Below are 14280 nucleotides of genomic sequence, written 5' to 3' on the forward strand. Positions count from 1 at the left end.
CATATCCTTTTATTTAATTTTTAGGCTAACCATATATATATTTCTCCACTGTGTCATGACTTTAAAAATACTGCTCTTGCCAGAATATTAATGTGCTGAAAGACATTGTGTGTCTCAATATTTTGATATCTTTGTCTTCTTCAAATCTTCGTCGATAATATCAACTGTAATGTGATATTGAAATAAAAGAGATCAACAGAATTATACTTGTTTTTGTTTTTAATTAAATTATAAATACAAATATTATAATTATGTTTTATTAAAAAAAAAAACGCCTATTAATACTTAAGTTATTGATGTCTAAGTTAATTAAGAAATTTAGAGATCATGAAATATTGTTTTATCTTCTTTAAAATTCTTATAGAGAATTATAAGCAACGGTTAATAAAATGGACGGTGATTTGACGTTGGTTGGACATCATTTTTAAATGAAGCGCGCGCCTGAACGATCAGGAGAATAGAGGAAGTGGCAAGTGGCAGGTGCGCGCGAAAAAACGACCACGACCGATATCTTCGGAACGCCTGTTTATCGATTTGCCAGACGACCGTGTACAATACCTCTTACTACACAACCTGTGTTTCCACGAAGAGCACTGTGATCAGATTTCGAAAGATCGTGACTTGTTTACTCGGACGCTACTAAAAAATAAGCATCGACTAACTGTCATTTTCTGTCTCCTTTTAATTACATCTTTCACGCATCTGTTTAATGTTATGAAATTAAAATGTTGAATTTTCAATCGAATATAAACAAATTTTAACCACGCCAAAGACAAACATTATTTAGTGGTCACTGTAGAGATTATGTGACACTTGTGACAGGAGATTATAAAAACTGTAAGATTCATATTAGGGATATCTGGGCTGTTCTACAAGATTTAGGTTATAATTTTCTTCCTTACGATTTTGCGATTTTTTATCAAAAAGGATAATCAGATGATTTATTATTTTTAGAATCTTATTTTTTTTATTATCAAATTTGTTAATGCTATGCAAGGATTGCCCGGAAAATTGACGATGAAATTTAGGAAAAGTTTAAAAGTATTATACTTTTGTAGGAAGGTTCTCCTTTCTTCTCGAACACTTTCTATTAGCCAATGCCAGATTTTATTCCTTAATCGCTACACTTCTACGTTCGACTGCAAGCAGTATTTGTTAGCACATTCAACATACGGCACATAAAATCGAAGAGGGGTTCCTGATGGCAGAAATCGATCTTTCTATAACGTGTACTCATTTATCCACGCGTTATACGTAAGAAAATAGGAAATCCCGATGACGCGTAAGTTCATGTCTCCCGCGTTGAAGGTGTTAAGCAGTTTTTTTTTGTAAAAGTACATAACAAAATATGATGTAATAAAACGATTTCTCAGAAAAGCTACAAGTCCTTGTAACTTGTGACTTGTAAAATTTCCCCAATAATATTAACTCGATTGTCCAAGGCGGCCAAGGATTGTTCAAGTTGATAAATGATGTAATATTAATACTTGAAAAAGATATTAAGGAAAAGAAAAGAAAGAAGAAGATGGCGAGAGAGGATTTAGTGATCAATTAGCAATAAAACAGATTGCAGGCCTTGGAGAGTTTACAGTTCTCGAAAGTCCCAGGCCCTCTATCAGTAAAAGAGGTTAGTAGCCGTGGTAGAAAATAGGGGCTGGCACATAGAGAGCAATGGAGCCGAGGTTCCATTGAGAACCGTCAAAGCAGCCCCTACAATCACTGGTGGAGGCAGGTCGAGGGTGCACCTCGGTTAACCCCGTATATACGCTATTCGAAATAATAATTTCCCACGTGTTATTAATCCATTGTACGCTTCGCTCTCCAGCAAACAAAATCTTCGATACCTCGTGTTGATTTAATTTCAACTGTTTACGTCCATTGCCGTTCGACGCGATAAAATTGTGGTCTTCTTTCCTTCTTTACCACTAAAGTGCGGTTACTTATTATATCGTTTATCTTACATAAGGCATTTACATAAAAATATTTTTTCCTGTGAATACATTATGTGTGTCGTACAAAACATTTTGAAATTCCATTACTATGTCGCTGTGTAACGAACTATATAGAAAATTGTCACTCATAAAAATCAATGATTCGTCGTCGGTCTCTGAAAGTTTAATAACGCAAGGGAAATGCAAAAAGGACGGGAGAAATAGAGAAATGGTAGCAGGAAGGAACTAAACACGCTTTCCAATATTTACGAATAACCGCACCCGATTAACTGGAAAGCCGAAAGCGAACGAGTGTTTGAACCACTGCCTGGAGGGGGCGAATTGACCCCCGAACCGCTATACACGCTTAATGTAACGCAGGCCAGTGAATTACAAAGTGACCCAGCAATCATAGTCAAGAATAAAATGTAATTGCTAACCTTTCGTTTAACGTATTATATTAAATAAACCGTGTCTAAATTAATCATATATACGTCTTTATGTCTATACATTTATATTAAAGAAATATATATATGTCGGAGATGAAAGGTCATCGGGGCTTCCCTTTTGGAATGTTATGAAAAACCCCAATAGCCTAGCCAGGCTAGGTTTTACTTGTACGTGGAGTCATACGTGTATCACATCGCATTCGTCATTCCGTTGATCGTGGATTCGTTATCGAAGCTGAATTCGTTGTCATCGACGTCTCGACCATCCGATCGCCGCTATTACTTGTAGCCTCTTGTACTGACCACATTTGTACCAATAAATATCAACTATAACCGCGATGGTAAATTCGAGCGAAGGTTCGTCAAACGCCCAAAATTCCAACCTTAATCCGATATATATATATATCTTATTATCCCAAATGTCTAAAATAGATTAATAATATGAGTTATGCAGTCTAGAATTAATCAAGTAAAATTCAACTGATATTGTCTAAACTTATATTTAGTCACCAAGCGACATAATATTCAGAAAATTGACAGTACTGGGTCTATCATATTTCCCCCCTGCCCATGTTTTTAAACACATGTCACAAAGTCAATAAACAGAGAGAGAAAAATCATGAAGATTTGGTGCACGGTAATCTGATTAGATAGAAGTGGTGGCTGAAAGGAAGGATCGATAAGCTGGCGAGATAATCGGCGAAAGAATCACAGCGACTTAACCTATAACGTTTAGTGGCTCGGTAAAAGATGCGAACTCCTCGTTGGGAGCTCGAGAAGCCTTCTACTAAATCTTAGTTCAATAAACACTCTATAGAGCGTGTTACTGGAATTACCCGGCGTTAGTCGGCTCGCAGATTAGTCGAGAGCTTAACGATCCCCCTGAGGTCCGATGGAAATCGACCGTACGACTTGTTATTCAGGGAATAAGATGATCGCGCGTCATTAATTAATTTCCAGAAGCCAAAGCATTTAACTCTTACTATTTTTTGCGTTAATCTTCTCTCTGTTATCGTCTGAAAACTTCGATTAATATAGAAGCAACGACTACATCATAAAACAAAAAAGGTAAAGTTCATAGCGTTTTTATTGTTGATTTTTATCAAATCACGAAACGTTCGAATAAATACCGCGTATAATGTGGCCTCGCCATCGTGCATACATCGCGATCTAGTCTAAACAAAACTTATTTGAAAACTTATTCGTTATAGATGACGCAAAGTCTAATTCTAGTTCAGTCTTTCTTAACCGTTTCTACGAATTTTTCGAATGACCTAATGCAACATGTTAATCGAATAAAGTCGAGTGCCAAATCGATAGAGGTTAACCAAAGACACAGGGCAGAATAAAGGGTAAATTCGGGCGTGTCAATCGGATAAAAATGATGGGTGCCGGTGTAAGTGGTTAGTTTCTGTGCAGAATGCGCATAGAGAATTTTGAAACATCATAAAAATCGATCGGGCCACCTCCTCCTCGGTTAAACCGGCTGTTCACAGATTGCCGGTCCACACTGTGACACGCCGAGAACGCAGCAACTGCGTTGCCCGTGTGCTCGTACTCTGGCGGCAGCGAAGAAAAAAACAGACGAATAAAGGCCGAACAAAGAGGGAGGAAGAGAATCTATAAGCGAAGAGTGGATGCGAGCCCGAGTGGGAGCGAGAAAGGTGACGAGAGAGATGGCAGAGTCAGTGTGGCGGAGGGACAAACTGAATCGATGAATAAGCTAGAACGAACGAGACAGAGAAACAGAGGGAGAGGAATGTCTGACGATGGAGCGAGCGAGAGAACGGAGTAAATATAATATAACCGGGGGAAGGAAAGAGAAGGAAACAAAGTGAACGAGAGGAGTGTGTAAGCTCATCACTCGGCGGAAGAAAAAGGAGTGAGTTGCCGATCGAGCGAGCGAAATGAAAAGGGTGGAAAAGGGATGCATTACCCGAAGAGAAAGCGAGACGGCGAATCAAGTGAAAGAAAAAGAGTGGACGCGTGCGATGAAAAAGAGCAGAGGAGAGTAACAGAAAATGAGACTTAATGAGAGGAACAAAAGTGTGCGCGTTAAAGAGGAACAAAATCATATGAGTTAACGAGTGAGACAAAAGGACACTTCTAGAAAAAGTAACGCGAGCAAGAGAGAAAAAGAGGGGAAAAAGGAACCACGTGACAATCGTACAAGGAAGAACGGTAAACGAACCAGAACAAAAAACTTTCTTTCTCTGTTTTTCCCTTTAGAAGAGAGGGCCAGAGAAAAGAGGAGTGAGAAAAGCGATGGTGAAGTTCGAGGAACGAAGTAGAGTAACATTCAACCACACGTACTCGTCTTTCCCTTCTCCGTTCCTCGCACGTTCTCCCCACTCCGTTCTCGCGACGAACCTCCACCTCTACGAAGCGAGAGAATCTACTGTATTCGCGCTCTACGTCCGCCCGTGTATTCGAGCTTCGCGTATTCGTTGCAAACGGCACACCGTTAACGGTACATCGCGTTCGTTACAATTATTACAAACATTCGACTCGACTACGGTTCGCCTCCAGCGTAATGGCTAACCCTGATGGCACGATACCGTGACGAGTTTCGAATTCCTATCTTACGTGTCATCTATGTACTTTGATTCTTTGTTAGATTTCGATTTTCATACTTTAAAATAGTAGAGGTTAACTATAACATCGGCGGTATGATCGTTAACGATCTTCGCTGGTGGATAACGTAGCTTCAGCCGCATCTTCCTTTCCATTTTTAAAGGAAGAAAGATCTAATTGTTTATTCATTGGGCTAACAATACCGAGGAAAATACGATTGCCGCGGTTCCTCGACATTCCTCTGATTTTTTGCAAATTATTTGCCTCGAAGTGTCATCGATATTCCGTATTTCCGACGCATCTTTCGAGCGGGAACGATATTCACTGGAGAAGGTGGCTTGCAGGAGAGCTGGTCGATCGGCAGGAATTAAAATATCGAGCGTCTCGAATAGAGGAGCGCGTTCGGGCATCGAGCGAGACGAGAGCAGAGAGACAGAGACGGATAAACCAACAACAAGGATAGAAGAGTCGAGTAGTCCTGGCTTACTCTGTCCTTCTCGCTCTTTAGACTACGTCGAAACCTCTTCTCGTCCCTCGCCTTCCTTCTCTACTCACCGGCCACCGAAAGAAAGATAGAACTCCTTTTTGTCCTGGGACTGAATAATCCTTGTCCAAACGATTTTAGTCGATGTCTTCAGGTAATATTATTGAATGTCAATCGACGGATGATCCTTTCCTATAACCTTCGTCGCTTCTGATTTGACAGATGTTACTCCAGATTAGAAGTTACTATTATAAAATTTGGGCTCATTTCATATGTCTAAAATTACTGGAAAGATATTAAAAATTACTCTAACACTGAAATATGCGTTAAAAATTTGATTTAAATATTATCTTGTAGCACGGATTACGAGTAAAAGAATAACGTAAAAGCAACCTGCAATCCTTCGTTGGGAAGTCCGGATCTCTTCGGAACAATTTTGCACGTCCAGTACCAGTTGGAGGTCGTACTAGAGATATTCTCGTCCTCCATGTTGAACCAAGACTCTTTATTCATGCATTTTATCAGCTGACCTAATTCGTCTGATATATTAAATTTTCAAAATCGTAAGAAATACATAAGGCAGCGAAATCATGAAACGAGAAATAGGATAAAGGCAAGAAGAAACGAAACGAAAAAAAAAGCAGAGGTAAATACAGTTTCATATAATACGTACAATATAAACATTTTCAGATTAGTTTCAAATTTCATCAGTATATTCATAGCAGTCGTGTTTTTTTATACATAGTTATAATGAAATTTTAAAACGTTCATATAGTACACACGATATACACATAAAAGTTTTCTATTGTAAGTTGTCAAAATACTTTGGCGAGCTGCTATATATGTGTGGAAAAACGCGAGTCAGGATTCGTTCGTAGTGAAACGTTGCCACGCTGGTGGGAGCGTTGTACTCTGGCTGTCTTGTAATTGAACAGACACGAGCCACCGAACTTCCTGAGTCCGTTTCAGCCTGAGGGAGAGAAGGATCCCTATTTCTGGTCTGAGTTTTAGGCCCGATTCTACAAGCTCGCCACACCGGCCCAGGATTAGACGCTTGTTTGTCCTCGCTGTAGCATCCTCGGGTTTTGGTTAACCATTTCCTTAGGTGTCACTATTTTTTTATTCAATGTCACGCCCGTCATTTTCGACCACTGAGCCCCTACACAACGGATCTACGCTTCGCGTCTACGTTAGAATTAAGGAATTTCCGTTGAATTTTGAAACTTTGAAATTTGCTCGCTTCAAGAAATTTCTTCAAGATCTGATTTTTATTTCTAAGACGTTATTCTACTCATAGGAATACTTTTAAGAAAATGTTGATGTTTGGAGACAGAGTGGACTAAATATAGAATCGAGGAATTTTTCTGACGAAAGCCAAATATAAGAAACGTTCATATGTGTGACATCGGTTGGTTTATCGTCGAAGGTTGCTTTCAAGGTTAGGGACTGCTCGTACTAATTTATTCAGAGATATTCATGCGATGAAATGTTTTATCGCTATAATATATAAGTATTTAAATGCTTTGTTAAATTTTATAAATCTTGAAAAAAAAATATAATAACAGTCGCTCGTATCAGGGGATTGATAAATTGTTATTGATAAGAAATCGAACAGTTGGGGAATCGTCTATTCAAAATGTCGAAAAGTCTCTCCTATTGGATCGATTCTATAGCGCGAGAAGGAGAGAGATAGAGATAGTGGACTGAAAGTAAGTAGAAGCTTTGACTGTGTCTCCGTGGGATCGTGGCGGGATTACCGAAGGGTTAAAGGGGTTAAGCAGCCAAGACCTTTCGAATTCGAGGGGCCCGATAGTACCTAGCCATGGATAGATCTCTCCCTTTCTTTGCAACTGAACTCCGACGACTTGGTGGGAAACATTGAGATTTAATATCTGGAGGAGGACGTGGCCAGTAGCAGAGAAAGGAAGTTTATCGTAGAAAACGTCTCGAAAGTAGCTGAACACGCCATTCGTCTTGCAACTGAGCGCACCCTGTCGTGTGTACATCAAACAATTTCAGATTCTTTGTCTTTCGCACTCAATAATCTTCATTCTCAAATCCAAATCTATATTTCATTGAATATTTAAAGAAACTGAAGATTATATAATTAATTATAATAATGGGATATTTTTAAGTTTTTTAAATTGATAATTTTAGACATTTTAAATTGATAATTTTAGACATTTTAAATCGATACTGTAGGTTAACCCATAACTGATATTGCTGGTTCTATGAAATCCTAGGTATTTTTACTTTCGCGGTATTTCGTGATTGCTAGCGAACATTTTTGTCTACCATTTTGATAAAATGGCCACCATTCAGTTAAAAGTGGCCCACTTTTGAAATTTCAAATGGCTGTGTTCCTTTGAGGAATTTCCAAAGTAAGATAAAACACATGATAATCTTGTAACAACAAAATACGCCTTTTGCCTGTGTTTCGGGATTCGAAAGAGATACACAGCTGGAATCAGGAATTTCCTTGAAGTTTGATTTTCATGTTTGGCCTCACCGACCTGGCTGCTAACCGACAAAAATTGCAGCGTACTCACGAAGGACGGTCGAGGAAGTGGAGAAGGTATATAGTAATGGCAGAGCAACGCTAACGGTGAAAAGAGAGAACGAACGAACGAGCATACACGATAGAAGAGGATGGGATACATTCACGGATAGGAAGAGGGGGACAGGGGCCAAGGAGGAAGGGAGGAAACCGCGCGAAGGGGAAAACGACTCAACTCGGAACTCGTGTCGTAGCGGTACTCGTTTTCTCCTCGGCACCGCGTATCTCGTTGCCACGAAATTGAATAACCGCGATATACCGTGGCCAGCGCACAAAGTTACACTTGTTCAAGCTCGAATTTCTCGACCTCGAATTCAACGTGATTGCAAAGGAACGTCTTGTTTTTGAAAAACCGAGAACAGATCTAAAGAGTCCCTTCAGCTTCATCTATGCCTAAAGTAGCGATTTCATTTTGTGAGAATTTAATGAATGTTTTTGTCCAATTAATACTTTACATACGTATATCTTAAAATTGATTTCTTTCTTTTTATATTATAGTTCGTATTCGTTAATAAAATTTCGACAATTTTGGAAAGCGTATTGATTAATGTTGTCAATTAGATCCTAGATATTGTTTTTCTTCTTTTTCCAAGTGAAGAATCTTTGGGAAGCGACAAATAAACAATTTAAGAATACACAAATATTTAACGCAGTTCATTTTCAGTCCCGATTCGCATCACGTTACGATCATACACCTTCTCCCACACCCTCGCCTGTCATTACTTGTACAGTACACGAAACTCAAGGGAAAAGGCTTTCCCCACTCGACCGGCTGGCTGGTTAGGTGCTTGGTCACGTGTTGCGCGATGCGAGTGCGCGCCAGTCAGAACGTCGTTGACCGTTCAATGTAGCGGGTCGAATCTATCATACCGATACATATTCCTTCTGCTTTGATATTGTCATTATTTACAACGTGATCTACTATATTCTACAATGTAATAAGACATCATAGAATTATACAGAAGAATTGCACAATAGATTATAACTGCGCAGTACTATAAACGCATTATCAAGGTTAGATTCGATCCATTGTATCGATCGTTCGTCAGTGTTCTGATTTATAGACGCTTACGTCAGTATGACATATAATCTGATGCTCGAACACAACGAGTAACGATAATGCATAATCTTATATCATCCATGTATGACTTCTGTGATATTATTGATATTAGAATGCGTGTGATCTATCTAAATACATATTTAATATTTCTATCTATAAGAATATAAATATATTCATGAGGGGCTAGATTTAGCAGGTGAAGGCACGGTTAACGACTGTAGTCGCGCTTCGTGCATTCTGGTTCTACGGTCTTGGCATCGCCGGAGCCGAGACTCCATGTTCTATAGGCGCCAACAAATTACAAGGGACGACTTGGTCGAGTGTGTACCAGGCGCGCAGGTTTACGAAGAGCTGTAGAGCTGTTATAAGTATCTTTTCACGAAAACCAAACATGTGCATACAAACCATCCAATTAGACTTATAATATCTATTTCAATCAATGTAACATAACAAATACAATAACAAATAACCTTATTATTTAGTTCATTTAAAAAATAATTATTTCACAAACAAAACACAATTGATGCATAAAAAGAAAGTTTCAGTCTAGGATTTTCAAGACTAAAAATAAAGTAAAAATGGATGAACGAAAGAAAAGCGGGCAAAGTCGATATCGCAAAGTATGTCGGACCGAAGCAAACGAATACCGCTAGGTACAAACAAGTACGGACTCGGTGCGTCTAGTTTGCGCCGTACTGCGCATCGTTCCACCTCCTTGCTCCCCCTCCCTTAACCTCCACCTCCTACCCCCTTCGACAGCTACCTCTCTACCCCGATCGACCCTTGCTCGTCCTACACAGGATAACTTTCATTCGAACAGGCTAAAACGTTACGGCATAACTTGAGACAAAGGGCGTACTGAAACTTGGTCCCGTAACCGTTTCATTCGAAATAGAGTTCCTTAATAATGCATCCTCGAGGAGGTGATGGTTACACCGGTTCGGTACAGGTATCCTTTGCGAGTTTAGGATAATTCACATCGCTAAAGGAACCCTTACCTGTACCATTGTTAGTATCCTTGACCTGACTAATACTTAACGGCAATTAATATTAGGAGAAATTCCTAATCTCTTTGCTTTTAATCTATTCAAAAATATAAAAAATTTCATATTTGGAATTTTCGGTAATCTGACAAGTTAGATGATTCGTGATAAAGCTTAGAATGATTTACAGTCGCCGTGTGTGTTTTGCATCACGGAACTATAAAATCCGGTCTCAGATTTTAAGCCAAATATCGATTAGCGGCTGCAGAGTTTCGTGATTCGATGTGTCCCGTTCGCTGTCCCGTAATTGTTTCCATACAGCGGCGTGTATCGCATATTGTGCATAATCGCGTGCAATTTACATAGGAGTGGGCGGGCGCGCGCGACCAGAAGCAGAAAACCGTAACCCCGAACCGGTGAATTACGAGGTCGCCTATGAAGCGTCTTTCCTTCGTCGCCAGTTCGTTACGTAATTAACGATCGATAAGCTCCTTAGTTGCATATCGGCTATTTCTGCACGCGCCTACTTTTCACCTAACCTCTCCTCTACGCAACGTCTTCCAATCAAACGTGATTTTACAAAATGGCGGTTCCGCAGTACGTATTACATATCTTTCGTTAATTTGTCTCCATCTACTAATTTCTCGATGAATGTTTCACGAGAGAGCACTCGGGGCAAATGGAGGGCCGAAGGTAACTTGAAACTATCAATTTTTCAGTGGAAGTAAGAGGCGGCTTATTTTCTCGATGAAAAAAAAGTGGAAAGAGAAGAAAAAACGGTCCTACAGGAGTCAACCTTTTCCTCGCCGCTTTCACGCAACGGCCCCTTTAAGACCTAGCAAGAAAACACACGGGGCATCTCCGCTCGCCGCAAAAGTGCTCTTAACCCTCTCGTGCTTTGCCCTCCCCCCTCTCCCCTTCGCCATCGTTCCTCCCTCCTCCGCTGTTCTGTAGGCTCCGGTGCCGGTTGGTGGCGGTCGCCAAGTTCCTGCTGGATACTCTCATTAGATTACATCAAAACGGAGGAAAGCGGAAAGATCTGTGTTCCATTATATTCGAACGCGTGCGCACGTATATAACTAAAAAGCAGAACGCGGATCTCCGTTCGGTTAAGATTGTTTTTTTCTCATACGGTGAAAGGAAGAGATGAAAAGACACGAGGGGTGGACTAATATCTATCTTAATCGTAGGATTAAGTGCTGCCGGATCGCTTTCGTTTTCGTCTAATCGGCCGTCACAGATGTCGCTGACGCCTTCGTTCCGAATCAATTGCAAATCGATCGAGATTTAAAACGTTATTCTACCAATCCTATTTTGTTAAGTAAAATGTTGTTTGAACGAAATGATACATACTACAGGTAAGGTTGATGGCGTTGAAGAAAGTCGGAACGGTCGAACGAGTCTGAAAACAGGTCATCGAATTAGAACCGAGGAACGAATGAATATGCATAGACCGAATTAACAACGTAATCGCAGAAACGGAAACAAGGATCCGCGTGAAAAGCCGGTGTAAAGAAACATGTTAAGCTTCGGCCAGGCGACATTACCAAACAAAGGGTTAAGGGACAAGTTTAACGTTTTGATACGCGAGTGGTGTTCTTTTTTCCTCTGTATTCGCGTGTAGCGCTACCGTGGTATACGGGCGTATGTATGAGCGCGTGCGCGTGCGCGCGCACTACAATATTTCACGTGGACGTTCGCACAAAAGCGCACGGCGCATTATCATATCGCATTACGGTACTTACACGCGCGTACATCTACTAAATTCCACGTATGCCATCGGGTATAATGTACCCTTCCTATCTACCATTAAATCAAACGCAAACCACCTAGCCGGTCGGACAGTTCATTTGGTTTCGCCAGTCGAGGCAGCGCGCGCGCGCGCGCCGCCACCGTATTCACTACGGAAATCGTAGCTTTCGTTCCGCGACCTCCGACGAAAACAATGGCAATCATTTTTCGACCGTGGATAATCACGGGCAATCCCTCGTGAACTTGGCAACGACGTTGCAATTAAATATAAATCGGTATTGTTATACAGGAGAACCATTCCGTGCTAATTACAACAGGTGTGGATACGGTGTAAAAACAAATTGATTAGGAGATATATATCTATATCAAGAATCATAAATCGGACGCGAGTCACTTAACATTCGCCCGATTTGTTTAACCCTACCAGTAGCAGCAGTCCCTGTCCCACGAGTCCACACCTGTTCCGTGCCGATCAAAACCTAGACCTATTCGATCCCGTGAGAAAAAGGTAGCGATTATACGAACGCGTATGTGTGGATTGCTTTTTCGGTGGTGAAGTTTGTACGAGAGCTCATCGTCGGGGAAAAATCGCAGTATATGTATCTCGTATACCGAAGGACGTGTACGGGTTTAAGCAGGAGATATAGAGGGGACCAGTGACGGAGGGGAAACGAGGAATCGTAGAGGACTACGGGGTAGATGGACCGGTAGACGAGAGGACAGAGGGGTGAGGATGAGAGCGATGGTGCTCGGTGGGGAGAAAAGGGACTCGGAACTCGTGTCGTAGCGGTACGACGTTCGGTCGGGTATCTCCGCATCGTGGGCCACACGCTCGGCCGGTATCGGCTCGCATACGCGCTCAGTCGTGGTCCGGCCTCGCTTGCGTACAAATGTCAGGCGGGAGCCATTTGATAGGACAACAGCATACGTACACAGTGTTTTCTTCTTCTGTCGTCGTACATACGTGTGCCCGCGAGAGTGCTTACATATACACAGACCTGTGGCAAATATAATACACGTTCGTATATATACGTATATCTAATACGCTCATTTCTCTTTCCGACTTTGTCCTTCGATCATCTCTATCTCGTCTTCTCGCGTAAAAGTCACACGTACTTAGAAGGGACTTAAAGTGTCGCGTGTGAGTACACCGGGAGTAACAATACGACAGTGCTGTATCGAAACGTTATCTTGTGACTGATATCGATATATTATATCTGTACATATACTGATAGTGCAGCGACAGCAGTGACGAAGGGACGTCGAGTCTAACGTGCTCCGATTAACTTCGTTCCGTTAGTCAGCCGAGTGTGTGGTAAAGCTGAGAGTGCCTCCTGCGAGAGCAGGAAGGAAGAACAAAGAAGCGACGTCCTCTGCCAGTCGGTGGAAGCAGAGCGGGGCTTGCGAAGACTGTCCCCTTCTGAAGTCTCTCTTCTCTCTGGATCTTCACCCCTTTCTCTGTGGATCTTCATCTCATCGGGTGTTCTCCTACTCTGGGCTCCGTCTCTGTCTCTTCGCTTTCTTCATTTCTTCGCCATCGACATCGTGTGAACACAGCAACGAGAAGTTGGTTTCGTCTTGAGGTAAAGTGATTTTGTTTGACGTCACGAAAGCGATGTCAAGTTGAGCAACCTCCATCCAACGTACGTTACCTATTTGTTCCCGTACTCTTATGACTCTCTACCCCCTCCATCTTCTACTCACTCCGCTACTCACTCCACCCCTCACCTCTTGCAACCCGGACTCTGTTGATTTCTTTTCCCCCCGCGTCGCGTTAAGTACCGCGCGTGATGATCTTGCGACGAACAAGTACCGATATTATGCGCTTATGCGTATGACACAGCATCTGTTATCAATGGATAACGTAATCCGGGGAAAAACCTCTTAGTACCCTGGGTTTTTTATGTGGGCGTTACTCTCAACGACAGATGAACTGACTTCCTTTTCTTCGAGTAGCTCGTCCAGATAATCGCTCGAAAACACGGGGCTGTACTTTTTGTTCGCGCTGTTGCGGTATTGTCCGAATGAAACGACAAGAACGATGCGAACTTAAGACTAGGACTGCGCAACGAGAATCTATTTTTTCCTCATCGTATATCAAAGCGGAATATATGTGTACAATTGATTTCCTTATGGAGATAAAGTATTTTGTTGATTCAACACCTTACGAGCTTTATGTTTTACGAGGGTCCAACATCTTATTTGAAGTACATATATTTTTGAAGATTTGAGTAGATTATACAGAGAGCGTCTAGTTTTTTGCAGGTAAGAACGAGACGCTATTCGTTACTGTTTAATCTGCCTTCTATCTAGTGTTGTAGCAACGGTTCGATATATCGTTACAGCGTATCTAAATAGTCCACAGCCTTCGATTTATCACGTTCAGCGGCTGCTTAGGGAATGCCATTAAGTGGATTGCTTAGCCGCTATCGATTTTGTATACTTTAGAGTCGTAACGTGTGATGTTAGCCAATCTGTATATCTCACTCC

The 14280-nt window shown here is 41.3% G+C and overlaps 1 protein-coding gene across 3 annotated transcripts in view; it reads left to right on the forward strand.

Annotated features, from left to right (window-relative positions):
* The window catches only part of LOC117231395, a 94365-nt gene that overhangs the window by 52053 nt on the left and 28032 nt on the right, over window positions 1–14280 (forward strand). Inside the window, exon 1 of one of the 3 annotated variants that reach the window (XM_033489805.1) lies at window positions 12187–13373. The exons of the other annotated variants lie outside the window; for them this stretch is intronic. The gene's annotated coding sequence lies outside the window, so the exon portion shown is untranslated. Of the gene's footprint in view, window positions 1–12186; window positions 13374–14280 lie in introns of those variants that run through there. 3 annotated transcript variants of the gene reach the window in all.

The sequence above is a fragment of the Bombus vosnesenskii genome, unplaced genomic scaffold (genome assembly GCF_011952255.1).
Source record: "Bombus vosnesenskii isolate JDL3184/JDL3185 unplaced genomic scaffold, Bvos_JDL3184-5_v1.1 scf7180000013272, whole genome shotgun sequence".
NCBI classification, from domain to species: Eukaryota; Metazoa; Arthropoda; class Insecta; order Hymenoptera; family Apidae; genus Bombus; species Bombus vosnesenskii.